General features: G+C 39.6%; 1 non-coding gene across 1 annotated transcript; it reads left to right on the forward strand.

The window, feature by feature from the left end:
- The first annotated feature begins 1,481 nt into the window (after window positions 1-1,481).
- Window positions 1,482-1,588, forward strand: LOC115063807. Its single transcript, XR_003843666.1, has one exon. It is a non-coding gene; the product is annotated as a U6 spliceosomal RNA (small nuclear RNA).
- The last annotated feature ends 2,588 nt before the right edge of the window (window positions 1,589-4,176 follow it).

A 4,176-nucleotide genomic window follows, 5' to 3' on the forward strand; every position in this document is an offset into this window, starting at 1 on the left:
GGACAGAACTTTACTTAGCTGCTTCACAGGTGCTGCCCATGTAAATAATACCAAGAATAGGTGTGGTTTGAAGTGGTGATTCCATGTTTGTACCGCTCAGGAGAGCCATTGGCTCCTTCAGCTCCTTCCAGTTTTCTCATGTAAAAAGGCTTAGTACAGATTTTCTAGCCTCAAGTAGTACTAGTCTAAAATCATCTTCAAATGGTATACACGTAAAAACAGGGAACATGGGGCTGGTGAGATGGCTCAGCAGGTAAGAGCACCCAACTGCTCTTCCAAAGGTGCAAAGTTCAAATCCCAGCAACCACATGGTGGCTCAAACCATCCTTAACGAGATCTGACTCCCTCTCTGGAGTGTCTGAAGACAGCTACAGTGTCTTTTTAAAATCTTTAAAAACAAAACAAAACAAAAAAACAGAGAACATGGCAAAACCATTGTTCCCGAGATGCTAATGAACTCATAGTCTGGGTACACACACCCACAAACCCATACTGTAACAACTTCCCAGGAAGCCAGAGCCGTGCCCCGAGCCACAAGACATGACAGGAAGCTGTCTGTTCTTTCTGTTCCCACTTAAAAAGTCTATGTCTAAAAACTACCACGCAGCCTGAGAACTTCAACTTCATTTATCTTTTACTTTTTAATTTTATTTATTTTTTGACATACATAGAAAAATCATACAAACCATAAACCTCAGTGGAACATAATATGATGATGTAATACGTGTCTACGCTGTGTAATTTGTAAATCTAAGGGAACATACCTGTCTCCTCAAACAATCATTTCTTATAGCAAAAATACTCAAAATCCTTTCCTCTGGCTTTTTAGAAACTTTGCTTATTATGAGTTTACTGTCTAGACAGGGGTGTACTAGAAAGAGCTCTGGGTTAGAGCCAGCCAGACCTGATTTAATCCCACTACTGAGCTTACAAACAGCTCTTTGGGAAGGTTTCAGTTCTAGCTCTGTTTTCTTGTTGGTAACATAGAGATAACAGTGCTTACATTATAAACGTTTTATGTGGATGAACTGAAGATAACTCATGCTTACTGCAATTTTTTTAGGCAGGGCCTCATTATGTAGCCCTGCCCTGTCTGGAACTCATTATGTAGGCTAGGCTGGCCTCAAAGTCAAAGATGTTTACCTTCCTCTACCTCCCCAGTACTTGGAATTAAAGGTGTGTTCTACCATGTCCAGACACCAGAATTTTTAATTTGTAATTTTTTGAGATTTATTTTTTATTATTATACGTAAGTGCACTGTAGCTGACTTTAGACACAGCAGAAGAGGGTGTCAGATCTCATTACAGGTGGTTGTAAGACATCATGTGGTTGCTGGAAATTGAACTCAGGACCTTTGGAAGAGCAGTCAGTGCTCTTACCTGCTGAACCATCTCACCAGCCCCCTTGTAATTTTTTTTTTAATGCTGAAAAAAATAGCTAGCAAAAGAGCAATCAAGCCAGACCATTATGACAAGATCTAGGGCTTGATTCGGCAGCACATATACTAAAATCGGAACGATACAGAGAAGATTAGCATGGCCCCTGAGCAAGGATGACACGCAAATTCAGGATGCCTTCTACTTGTTTTTAATTTACAAAATAGAGGATCTTTATAATTTCACCAAAGTCACTGTAAGTATATGAAATTCAAAGTAGAATTAGGGTAAATGATGTTAGCCTCTATCTAACAAGAACCAAATAATCAGAATTCTTTTTATTTTGAGATCCTAATATAATTACACCATTCCTCCCTCCCCCTTCCTCCCTCTAAGCCAGTCCATATACTTCTCCCTGCTATCCTCCAAATTCACTGCAATTTTTGACTAATTATCATTTCATGTATATATGTATATACATATACATTCCTAAATGTAACTGGCTCAGTCCATATAACTTGTATGTATCTTTTCAGGGCTAACCATTTGGCAGTAAACAGACCAATTGGTGTTCTCTTCCTGGGGGAAAACCCACGTCTCTTGCTCCCCACTTTCTGTAGCTGCCCACACTTGTTTGTGTAGGGTTGAGACTTCATTGGTGTCTTAGTTAGGGTTTTACTGCTGTGAACAGACACCATGACCAAGGCAACTCTTATAAGGACAACTGGGGCTAGCTTACAGGTTCAAAGGTTCAGTCCATTATCATCATGGCAGAAAGCATGGCGGCATCCAGGCAGACATGGTGCCGAAGAAACTAAGAGTTCTACTTCTTGATCCGAAGGCAGCCAGGAAGAGATTACTTCCACACTAGGCAGAGCTTGGACATAGAGACCTCAAAGCCTGTCTACACAGTGGCACACTTCCTCCAACAAGGCCATACCACTTCCAATAATGCCATTGCCACTAATAGTGTCACTCCCCGTGGGCCAAGCAAATTCAAACCACTACAGTGTGTCCCACCACCACCACCACCACTCCCATGAAGTTTGGCAATAAACAGAATTCTTTATAGTCATAAACAATGGTAATGCATGTTTCTACAGAGGGCCCCTCAGGTTATGGGCCTCTGGTGGCTCAGGCCGATAAGCCCAACACTTGGGAGGCTGCAGCAAGAGGAGGGTTGCAGAGGGTTAGAGGTCAGCTTTGGGCTACAGGGTACAGAGTAAGACCCTGTCTCCATAAAAAAAGAAAAAGAAAGAAGGAAAGAAAAAAGGAAGGAACAAAGGAAAAACATTAAAAAAAGGAAAGAAGGAAGGAGGGAAGGGTGGAAGAAGAGAGGAAGGGAGAGGGAGGGAGAGAGGTATGGAGAGAGGAAGGGAGGGAGAGGAAGGGAAGAAGGAGGGAAGGAGACAGGGAGGGAAGGAGGGAGAACTTTGGAATCATAAAGCAGGACACTTATGCTTGATTTACTTTTAATATCAAAGTTATCTTGTTATGTTCTACTATCTTGACATACATGACCCAAAACTAAAAGTTCCATATATGTAGAAATGTTTGCCACTCTAAGTTAACAATATTATCATTGTCCTCAAGTTATTAAATATTCTCTTTATGTCGAACCTGAAGACAAGAGTACCTGAGGAGAAAGCTTGTCTTTGTCTACCAGGATTTATCAGAACAGATGTTCGCTTTCTTTGTCCTCATCCTCAAGTGATCTAATAATTACTGACTTAAAGGATGAGCAGTTGTATCTTTTTTTTTTTTAGGTTTTCATAATAAAAAACGTAACTTGGTATATAATCAAAGATTTAGACATCTTTCAAAAGATTCTGATTCCATAAATCTAATACCTTAAATAATTTTAGATGATTAAAGTACCATTACTTAGATATTTTATAAAAGGAAAAACGCTCTGTAGTAAGCGTGGGCTGTTTTGCTGAGCTATGGAAGGTACCCTGCATGCCTCGACCACTGTTTGATGAGCAAATGATGCCCTTAGTTGTTCTCAATGCAACTTTACTGATTTCTTCCGTTTTTACTCCATTTCAATAAATGGTACTTGCACACAGTCTGAATGCCCACATTAAAACCCTTTTCTCTACATCTGGCTTGGGAGATAAATTATTATTTAGAACTCTGCATGTTTCTATTGATAAATTTAAAAGCATGTATGTATGCTTTGTTCGAATTTTTAAAAATATTTTGCTCTGCATGTGGCTCAGTGGCAAGAAATGTGCCTAGTTGTGTGCAAGGCCCTGGCTCCTAGCATTGCAAAACTTAAAATAAAATATAAATAAAATATTTCCAGCATATGAAATTGTTCCATCACTAACTACCTTTATATTTGTATGCACCAGCATAAGAAATGATTTTTGTTTTGACGGATAGAAGTCAAAAGAAGCAAGGAAATGCACAATTAAACCAGCAAGGTACTGTGCCTTCCGGTGCTCAGCCAACTCAGGCTGTGATAGAGAGCCATTGACGCACATTCTTTTATGTTATGATGACATATGGAAGGCTTCCAAAATTAACACAGTAGTTTGCTGCTTACTGGCTTGTGTCACAGGCTTAATACATTTTGCTTTTTTGTTTTGTTATTTGAAAGACAGGGGGGAGGGAGCATTTTTAACAGCTTGTGTATTTTGGTAAGTCCTTTGAATGTTTATAAAGCATTAAATATATCAAATAGATAATTTTAGGTAAGAAAACCATGAGAAATCACCACCTCCCCCCCCCCCATTTCCTGTAGTTGTCTATTCTGTAACTACCCCTGGTTCATTGATGTAGCTTCTCTTTCCT

This window comes from Mus pahari, chromosome 3, assembly GCF_900095145.1.
Source record: "Mus pahari chromosome 3, PAHARI_EIJ_v1.1, whole genome shotgun sequence".
NCBI classification, from domain to species: Eukaryota; Metazoa; Chordata; class Mammalia; order Rodentia; family Muridae; genus Mus; species Mus pahari.